Below are 11,329 nucleotides of genomic sequence, written 5' to 3'. Positions count from 1 at the left end.
CGGATCATTTTTTTGCCCGCCCTCTGGACCCACTCCAACACTTCCATGTCCTTCTTGTGCTGAGGGCTCCAGAGCTGGACGCAGTACTCCAGGTGAGGCCTCACCAGAGCAGAGTAGAGGGGCAGAATCACCTCCCTCGGCCTGCTGGCCACGCTTCTCCCGATGCAGCCCAGAGTACGGTTGGCCTTCTGGGCTGCCAGCACACATTGCCGGCTCATGTCCAGCTTTTCATCCACCAGACATCTTCTCTGGTAGACATACCAAGACCACTGGGGGGCTGGGCACAGCAGATATCTTCCCTCTCTCCCTCCGCTCACGTTCCAGTAGGTAACAGATACTCAAATGGAAGACATTCAAGTAAAAGGAAGTGAAGACTTTTCTACAACAACACCACAGCTTTGGTGGACTGAAGTGTAATCAACGAGTTACAAAATCCTGACATGAACACCTATAGAAAGAAAGGTTGCTGCTACAACTGAGAACACCAGTGGTCCATCTGATCTGTCCTCCAAAATGGTACAAAAAATATTTTGATGCTTACATGCAAAGTAAATTGTACTACATAGCAATGCTAAGGAGAATGCATTTCAATGAACACCCCATATACATGTTCATCATATTATTCCAGTGCAATAAAAGTATTAAAGAGAATTAACTCCTTTTGTGTGGAGATCTGTATTCCTATTGAAGGTAGGGTAAAAAAATCGTAGCAGTAAAGATGTTTTATAAGATTGGATTACAAACCAGCTTCCACAGTTCTTAGTTGTTCAAAAAGTTAGAAAAGCTATGTATAAAATAGAAAAAGTAAATTAAAAATTAAAAAGAAACTTCACTTCAACAGAACTGAGTTGGAGGACATCAGTTTATTTAGAAAAAACATGTAATTAAATATTCTCTTAAAACAGACTCAACACTTACATTCAATTCTACACTTCTATAAACCTACCAGATGTAGGAACACAATGTTTTTCTTGCTGTTATTTGCCCATATCACTCAGTCTGTTGGAGTTTTCCAAGAACCAAATCCCTTATTTAGTGAGCTAGATAACAAGTTTTCCTTCAGGCAATTATGCAAGAAAGCCCAGAGTTAGGATGACTTGAATATAGGTAAAGCATGCTGCCCTTCAAAAATGTTTCATTAAAAGTGGTACCAATCGAATTGCAAGCATAATTTGATTACATAGATCTATTTCTCTGGTGATGTCTTTCAGAAACTGCTCAAGTCTGCATGAATTAGACACAAAGCAATGATGGACAAAGCATTTCTGAGTGCCATTTTCTTATCAGACAATCCATTTAAACTTGTGTCTCTTCTCCTGAGTGAACAGGATTCCTGGGAAATGTATTTGATGGGAATTTAGTTAACAGCATTTGCAGGTGGGTGTTTGGGAGAGGAAAATTATCACTTTTCCATTTTCATGTTGTCTCCTCTGCCGGTGTCTTTTCTTTCTACTCTTAGCATAATTGTTGATTCTTCACCTTATCTGTGCACTCCTCATATTTATTCAGTGGCTCTTTCACACGTTCTCCTTTTTCTGTTTCTCCAATGTTTTCAAATCCTTGACTAACCAAGATCTTCTCTGGCACATAGAGGAATGGAACAGCAACATGGATGATGAAGAAAAGCCTGAATACAGTAGAGTTCAAAGGAATCCCCATGTAAATCTAATACTATTTCAGGGATTGTAGGAAGATGCCTAGTAGGAAGCACTATGCCAGAAGTGTCATATAAATTATTTGTGAACAGTGAGCGTAGTATCTTTGTGCTCATCTGCTCAGTTCTGTTTCAGCAGCTTATATGGCTGGCAGCATATTTTGTGAGACTTTTCAAGTGGGTGTTAAAAAAAATCCATAAAATAGGGACATAGAATTACCAGACTAGGAAGGCTCTTTAGCACAGAGTGCAAGAGGAGCAGAATGGACAAGAATTATGAGATTTTCTGACAGTGGGACATAAGCCCAAAGCCAGTAATTTATTTTGGAGGAGCAGGACCTGTGTAGAGGAGAGGATTTGGACAAATTATCTTGCAAAACTGAACCAAGGCTGAGAACGGCCATAGGTCAGAGGCTATAAATTGATTTTATTCCCTAAATTAAAAACTACGTTATAGTCCACTTAAATCCCTACTAGTCTAACACTGTTATTAAATATCCCTGGAGAGATCAGTACGTTTATATTTCTGAGGAATATTTGACATTTGATGTATTTGTAGTATAATCAGGAATAAACTTTATAATCCCTAAACCACATTTTTGTAACTATTCCAACTGTTACTCAAATGAACTGAAATTATTCCAGTGATAAAAGGGCCATGGGCAGCATTAAGCTGCCTCAGAGCACACAGCAGGGATATTCGACATCACCTGTGCAGCATGAAGCAGAGCTCTACATCAGTCTGCTATAGTCTGATGCAGACCTGAATTTGGGACCAAGCCCTGAGCTCTGTAGATATGAGCCACTGGAGCACAAATTAAGGCTAGCAAGACCCACTGCAGTTTCTCTAATCCTGTAAATTCACCTGTATATTCTTCTGTAAAATAGGAGGACTGTTCAGTCTGTAAATGACAGTAATAGGAGTTAGTTTATGAAGACAGAACAGAGTAAACAGTATTTGGAAAAAAGCATCCATTTAACCAGTAATTTTCATGAGACCATTGCTCTCTGATGAGAGGTGACCGAACAGCCTGCTGTGGGAGAGAGAGAGTTTTGGTGCCTCTGGTTCCCACTTAAAATAACCAGGAAAGCAACTGCAAAATTATGTTGTAAACACAATCCTTTGTAAACAGATCCCTCAACACATAACCTTAGTAACTTCTCAGAAAGAACTAGTTTCTTTCAGAAGCCTAACTGAAACAACGTTTAAGGAGAGGAAACAGCGGCTAGTCATTCATCTTGTAGCTGTCTATTTTCTACACTTTCCTGACCTTTTGAAGAATAAGATTTATATTGGGGAAAATTACTCATGGCCTATGCATTGCTAGAAATGGATAAATTCACTAATGACTGCCATTCTTCTGTAATTACAGGGACAGGGCTCATAGACGGGTCTACGCATCTGAACAAATGGATGGTTAGATGGATATAGAATTTGATGGTAATTTTGTTTAGGAAGGGAAATAAATTAGGCTATGTATTGCACCATACAAACTACGCTTAATTATCACAAATTCTTAGAATCCAATATTCAACTTATTTCATAGTGTGTAACTTTTGTCAACTTTTATTCATCTCTTTATACCTTGATTATAAAAGATATTATTTTCATTATATTTTCATGGGTGTGCATATATATGTATACATAAAAAATATTGTGGATTCTGTGAAATACATCTAATTGTTCACCTTTTACTCGCTGATTGTGAAAACTCTTCTTTAAAATAACCTGAATAAAGCAAATTCATATGTTCAGACCTAAAAACATCAAATTGTTTTTATCAGTAATTTTACTATTTACAAAATGCACATATAGAATCATAGAGTTGTTTAGGTTGGAAAAGACCTTTAAGACCATGAAGTGCAACCATTAACCTAACCCTGCCATCCCACCACTAAACCATGACCATGCTTAGGCACCTCGTCTGACTGTCTTTTAAATACCTCCAGAGATGGGGACTCGACCACTTCCCTAGGCAGCCCATTCCAATGCTTAACAACCCTTTCAGTGAAAAAATTTTTCCTAATATCCAATCTAAACCTCCCCTGGTGCAATTTGAGGCCATTTCCCCTCATCCTATCGCCCATTACCAGGAAGAGACCAACACCCACCTCGCTACAGCCTCCTTTCAGGTAGTTGTAGAGGGTGATAAGGTCTCCCCTCCGCCTCCTTTTTTCCAGGCTAAACAACCCCTGTTCCCTCAGCTGCTCCTCATAAGCCTTGCTCTCCTCTGGACACGTTCCACCAATGCTATGTCTTTCTTGTAGTGAGGGGCCCAAAAATGAACATGGTATTCGAGGTGCAGCCTCACCAGTGCCGAGTACAAGGGCACAATCCCTTCCCTACTCCTGCTGGCCACACTATTCCTTATACAAGCCAGGATGCCATTGGCCTTCTTGGCCACCTGGGCACACTGCTGGCTCATATTCAGCCAGCTGTCAAACAGTACCCCCAGGTCTTTTTCCATCAAGCAGCTTTCCAGCCACTCATCCCCAAGCCTGTAGCGTTGCATGGGGTTGTTGTGACCCAAGTGCAGGACCCGGCACTTGGCCTTGTTGAACGTCATACAGTCGGCCTCAGCCCATCGATCCAGCCTGTCCAGGTCCCTCTGCAGAGCCCTCCTCCCCTCGAGCAGATGGACACTTACATCCAGATTGGTGTCATCTGCATCTGCATATATATACCCACACATGTAATTTTTACTAAATGTAACAAAAGGAATCTTCAGCAGAACTTGTACACATTATCCAGAAGTACTAACAGTACTTCAGCACTTACATTACAGTAGCAGCTGAAATTTTCTTTTTAATCCGAGAACCGGTTTTTGATCGGCTGCCACCATGTTTTTTTACATGGATCTTGTTCTTTTTACGTCGAACCATTTTGCAGCTTGTTTGCTGGCCCCTAGTCTACTGATGTACATCACTGCAGTGAGTGCATCAAGCAAATCACAGAGCCCCTGCGTGCCTGTCCTTGCTCTTACTACTTCTGTTGCTCAGAACTTAACTGCAACAAAGGTTGACTCTCTGAGCAGATGTATTGTAACGTCACTCTGATGCAATCACTGAGCATTATAACATCATCATTTCTTTGAATAAATTATCGAGTGCAACATTGGTAATATTTACTGGGAAAAAACATAACAGTCTGAAATGTATATCCAGAACATCTTTATTCCTGAGTGTTTATATTACTGCTATTTTAATTCATAGCTGCTTAGAACTGACAACTTTCAAAAGCTTCAGTAAAACCAGCGAATCAATAGGAAATTATGGGTGTTCGGTTTTTGCCTAGATGGAAAATATATTTATAAATTCTGCATTCTGTAATTCTACTGTTATGTAGACTTCTTGCTCTAACCTGCCACTTTATGAATCACAGGCGAGTAGGTAAATTATTATTATACGTGATTATTCAGGATACCTTTGGATAAAAAAAAAAAAAAAAAAGAGGGGGAAAGGTGAGATAGTATCAGAAGACAGGGTCAAACCAAAGGCAAACATAGTTAAACCACCAAACTTCCTGTCAAATATTTCAGGGATTTTTGCAAGATTTTGCGATATAATTTTTAATTTTAAATTGTAAAATGTGATTTGTGAATTGTAATATAGTATTGCAACATTTTGCAATATGTAAACTTTCACATAGGTTCAAAAATGCCACTGGATAAATTAATGAGCAAAATAACAAGTGACCATAGCTATCAAACACAAGGCTAGAACCTCTGACTTTTAGAAAATATTTGGAGTGGAGTGACTGCAAGATTCATAGCCTCATCCTCCAAATCAACCACCCTGAAGACCAGAGATGGCAGGCATTTACTTTCAGTTTTAAAGCTACACAGTTGTTCCACAAAGTCAGCCTTAAAGTAAAACTCTACTGATATCAATCCCATTCAACTGGGAGGCATGAACTACAATATCCTTGTTGAATTAAATAAATGTTAATATACCAAAGCACACACTTTGATTTTCTCTTCCCTAAAGCTAAGCAACACCTAAAAATGCTAATAAACAAAACAAAAACCTCTAACACAACGTGCCACAGAAAGTAATTTTTTTCAACACAAAGTCAGAATTTCAGGGTTACATACACTTCTTTTGCTCATATATCATTAGCCTATTAAGTAATACGAGGAAGAGATGCGCATGGGAAGGAGAGGTGGAGGCCTGGGTTATTTAATGGAACTCCCATTGACAGTTGTGGCAGTAAGTAACATATGGCCCATGGCATTTCAACTTAGCAATCAATTAATATTGCAGCCATAGTAACTAATAATCTGATAGGCTTGTCACAGTACTGCATTTTTTTGCCAAGAATAACTGTTTCAAAATTCAAGTAGTGATAATTTCTAGCTCCCTTTTCATTTAATCTGAATTTTAAATATAGTAATGGACTAGTGAGAAGTATATTCCTCTTCACTTAGGAATATATCAGATGTACTATGGAGGAGAAGAAAGAAAAGAAAATGAAAAAGAAAAATTAGATAATGGCTATGGGGAAAAAAATCCATCAGAGCTGATCAGTCATGCTGCCTAACAGAGGTGATGAAAGATTTCCAGAGGAGGGATTGAGAAGGAGGTATTAGCTCTTTACTGTTTAGAGAATTAATTAAGCTAATGATCAACCCCTTAAGATTGAACTGAATAAAGTCCACTTCTAGGACTAGAATGCAGAGGGCAAAGAATTTATAGTCCAAATACCCAATTCACATTTTTATCAATTATTTGTGTTCTGTGTCTCGCTATCTTCCTGAATGAGCATGAATCAATATATTCAATCAATATTTACATCCTTTATAGTCACTACAATTTCCACTAACATCTGCTGGAAGATTCTCTTGATTCCCACTGAGGATAAACAAATTGAAAAAAAAAATTGAGGTGCATTTTTAGTACATATAGGTCTTTCTAAAGGAAATGATGACTTTACCAACAGGTTGTACTCTTAAAATTTAGCACATTCTCAGAAGAATTGTCCTCATATGAAGAACTACGAATTAATTACAATAAATGGCAGAGACTCTGGATGAAATATGGTTATTACAACAGCAGATAAGAAATGGAATAAGGACAATCATTACTGGCAACATTCACTTCTTGTTATGTACTGCCTATTCAGAAATACAGATGTACATACCAAAGCCCATCAACAATCTTAAGATTCAGGTCAGGATATTCATGATTAAAAAATATCATTTTTCAGGTGTATAGCTGTGAGTTAATGTACTTTTCTTTTTTTTTAATTCAATTGCTTTAATGTGGTATTCTGGAAGCTCTATAGGGCAGGGACTATCTCAGGGCATGACTCATAAATTAACAGCAATAACTTTGAGATACAAAAATTCAATAAACTTAGAAAAGGGATGCAGGCCATTTATTAAATATCCTAACTGAACTGAAGAGTTCTAGTCAGAATTTGACAGATTTTCAGTGATTTTAAGTGTATTTTTTTATATAACTTTGATGCTGTTGTAAGCTTCCCTCTCAGAAAAACCTTTGGCTTAGTACAAAAGACTTTAAGGGCTTATTTTAAGCTTTTATAAGGGTGGGATATACTGAATTAATCTCAACACAGTAAGCTTTTTCTCAACAGCAGCTTTTATGGAAGTATCATTTGTAGATTCCCTTAATGGATGAACTGAATGCTTTTCTTCAAATGGTATATTAGTTGCTGACAAAGCAACTTGAGGCTTTGGGTTGGCTATGGAGGACAGCAATACACACTCATAGCAAACTTGACTGAATAGTCAAGATTATGATTTAACTTCATACTTCAATAATTGCCACTTCCAATCTCTCCTGTGATGGGTTGGCCTTGACTGGACACCAGGTGCCCACCAAGCTGCTCTATCAACTATGTCAGCTCAGAGAAGAATCATGTAGATCCACTTGTTTTATCCTTGTGTCATTAGGTGGATTATGTTTTTTAATACTCAGAGATTTTTTCAAAAAAAGCTAATTTTGAGGAGAAATATTGTCTAGATCCTTCAAAATAAATTACATCATTGACTGAATGCCCCACTGTTCTGTGAATGAAACAGTTACCTTCATGTATAAATGAACAAATTAAGCTGTCTTTTCAGGTAGAGAGATTGGGAATATATGATTTAAAAAATTTTAACAAATATCTACATCTCTTTGATGTAAGATTATTTAAATTTCTCAACCCTTGTACCTGCAAAGAGATTTGCCAGTGTGACTGTATTTGCTGGTTACTCTCACTGGATAACAGTGTCTGAATTAGCACAATTTCTTCCATAACAGAGCCTTACATTAAAGAACTATGTGATTCACAAAGTCAGCTAGATGTTGTATGCTACGTGCGGGGTGGGAACGGAATGCAAACGGTCCTGTAATGTCAAGCAACAGACTCCTGCTGTGAGATGCTCAGCAGCAGCTGATGTAGAGCTTAGAGCCTTGCAACACTGATACTAAAATATGGCTTGTGAAAATGAAATAATAAAAGAAACATAAAAGATGGAGCCTTCACTGACTTTAATTCAGATTTAAAATATAGTGAAGCTGCTAAACCTATACTGATGGCTAGAAAAAAAGTGAAAGAAAGCGCAGGAATATCAAATAAATATCCCAATTCATTATTTTTTGATATATTAATTACTAGCTTAAGATGGAGCAGCTGCCATGGACTCAGCTTCTGTTGCAGTACCGAAAAACTTCAAAACACCAGGGAAGAGCCTTCTACAGCTTGCAGACATAACCAAAGCTGCGGACTGAAAGCTGCCCAAGAACAGGCTATGCTGACCATTCCTCACCCCAGGATCTCCTGGAAACGGGCATATTTCATTTAGTTGTCAGGCTGTTGCTAAGCTCCATTCACACTTCCATGACATGCAGCTCTGTGAGCACCAGCATCTAGTGAAGAATTTGCTCCTTTCTTCTTCCTTAGACTCCATGAGACAAGTTATACACAGGCATGTTCCTATCACAAATTCTTCTTGTGGCGCACCTTAACGGTCATGCGGACATGATGGTGGGATGAAGCAACGGAACATCTTCTCTTACAAGTGACATGATCACTGTTTAAACTATTTCCTTTTTGTCCACAATTTGAAGATATGTTTGTCCCTGCCTTAAGTCCAGAAGCCACAGAAATACTGGAGTAGTGCACTGGAAATTCAGTATGGTGCAAGGTGTCCAACAGCAGTCACAAAGTTTGGGTTTAATGACCTCCTTTTTAGCTAACATTATATGTATCAGAATGTATTTTTTTTTAAATAAGCTTTTTCTCAAGAAGGACTGTGTTTACCATTATAATATCATCGAAATACCTTCACTATTTCCAGAGCTCTCATGCGAACATATATTGTTAGAACACCACTTACCCTTAATGAAATTTCCTTTTGCTTCATGAATGTAGCAATAACCTGTATTTGTTATTTTGTATTGTTGAATCAAAGATGCTCAAAGCAATTGCCAGATATATACAACAGATCTACTTCATACATTACTGAAACACAGTCTCTTCCAAGTCAAAAGCTGTCAAGAGGTTAAAGTCTTTTAAAAGGGCATTACACAACCTAAAACAAACTACAAACCATGTGTGGAATTAAAACTGGACAGATAAATATCCTTCTGAAATCAACTATATTTTGTAAAATATTACAGCATTTTAAAAATGTAATAGGACCATAATTAGAATAAAATATTCTGATTTTATCCAGAACAACTTAAAACTGTTCTCCACAAGAACTTTAATTTTTTTGTTTTATTTGGCTTTGGAATACAAATGTATTTTTTTAATCTTGTAATTTCCATCTAGATTTTATTTGACTTATTTTCTTCTCAGCTAGCACGAATAAAGAACTGTGTTTACAAGGAACGGAACAGCTGTCATGACTGAATTATCAGGCTGTATTTATTTCCTGTTTGACTCTAAATATCCTTCTTCCACTACCTTGAGCCAAGTGGCGGGTACTAATGGAGAAAATTCTGCAAGATTTGTCAGTATTATTTATGACACCTAGTGAGTAAGTTTGAACTTCTTCCACAGAGATCCGCTGAGGGGCTGGAACTGTGAGAGTTTCACTGATTATTTTCAGCAGACAGTGAACCTCTGCTTCAGCTACCAAAGCCCTAGATCTCTTTCAAGGAAGTGTTTAGTGCAGCTTATTATTATTCAGCACTGAGAGACACAGCAGTCCTAAAACCAGCTTGTTAAACAAGCTTATTAATTGACATGGGGCCACAGATAATTAAGCTCATAGGAAAGCAGCACTTACGTATATCTGATTTCTCTGTGCTTTCCAACTTCCCATCAGCTCGGAACCTTTTATATAGGATATTGACAATCATTGCCCCAAACCAATTTTTCATAATTTTGGAAGGTTATCCCTACTGTCTATTCCTGTTTCTAAGGAGTCTACTCTCAGAAATTCAGAAATAAAACCTGTTGTGTTATTTCTCTGCCTTTTCCCCAACCCAACTGCATATAGTTTTAGAAAATGCATGTATGAATATAAGTATGTGTACACAGTTTAAAAAAACGCTATCTTATTCTCAGATAAAAGGCTATAGTGTAGAGAAACAGAGCAGCAGACGAAAGGAAAGTAAGAGGACCTGAGACAAATACTTCATACTCTGCTAAAGGGTTGGAATTCTACAGCCCGTTTCCACCTGATTGTTGCACTATACATAAAGATTTAAGTTGCTGTCAGCTTACACATTTGCATGTACTTCTATGTGCACACACAACTTCATAGAATGGTACAGGCTTTCCATCAAATGAAGCAACAATACACAGGAAAAAAAAAGGGTATCTCCTACTGTAAGAAATTGGAACTGGTCACTGGAAAACCCCAGGCTTATAAAGAGAAAAGTGGTTTTCCTAGACTAATGCCTGAGACTTAATTTTTAAGTAGCGCAGATGGTTCTCCAGAGCTGTGCAACAGGCCAGGCTCTTCCTTGATCCTTGGCTACATTATTGAACATGCTCTGGGAGATACCTCGTACTTGGATCTCTTTTTTGACCTTAGTTTTGATTTTTCTTTTTGCTTTTTTCATCTCTGTAGCTGTGAAGAATTGCAGAAAGTCCTTCTGCAATAGGTGTGGCATCATTGGTGAGACCATTTTATTATGCTGTTTAATAGGATGCACATCATAGTGAAAAGATGCGTTAGAAGGATGCACCTAACCAACTGTCTGTTAGCTGCTATTCCTAATCTGACTGTGGAGATATTTAAGAGGGCTTTCTCTCAGCTGATATTGAAGTCTGTCTACCAGAAAGGTGGGGAAGAAGAGAATATCACAGACAGTTTTGGGTAGCTGGTTGAAGCTGAGGTCTTCTGCTTGGATATGTAAGCGATGGGTCAGTAAATTCATCAGGACAAAATTCAGGGTTCAAGCATGGGCTAAAAATAGAAAGCACAGGTATGTTCATGTGAGTTGCAGAAACTCTGTACTGAACCTTTTGTCCTAAGCCTGCAATACTTTGTACCTTGGAAACCAGGCATCATTACATTTTCTATCTTATAAGCCAAATCTCAGGAACTATTATACCCTGTAAAGCATTCAACTTCCTTCTGGGACTTAGTTAATAAACGTAATCTGTACTCAGATGGTTTTCTTACTGCTTTACTCAGTGTACTAATTGTTATTGCTCTATGCTATAGCAATTACTTTTATCCATAGAGCAATTCATATGAAAGAAACTTA

General features: G+C 37.9%; 1 protein-coding gene across 1 annotated transcript in view; it reads right to left on the bottom strand.

The window, feature by feature from the left end:
• The window catches only part of PDE1A (phosphodiesterase 1A), a 160,762-nt gene that overhangs the window by 46,581 nt on the left and 102,852 nt on the right, over nucleotides 1–11,329 (bottom strand). The gene's annotated exons all lie outside the window — the stretch shown is intronic.

This window comes from Egretta garzetta, unplaced genomic scaffold (genome assembly GCF_000687185.1).
Source record: "Egretta garzetta isolate BGI_Z169 unplaced genomic scaffold, ASM68718v1 scaffold539, whole genome shotgun sequence".
In the NCBI taxonomy this organism is placed as follows: domain Eukaryota; kingdom Metazoa; phylum Chordata; class Aves; order Pelecaniformes; family Ardeidae; genus Egretta; species Egretta garzetta.
The sequence above is the reverse complement of the archived record's forward strand: the minus strand, read 5'-3'. Positions and strand labels throughout refer to the sequence as shown.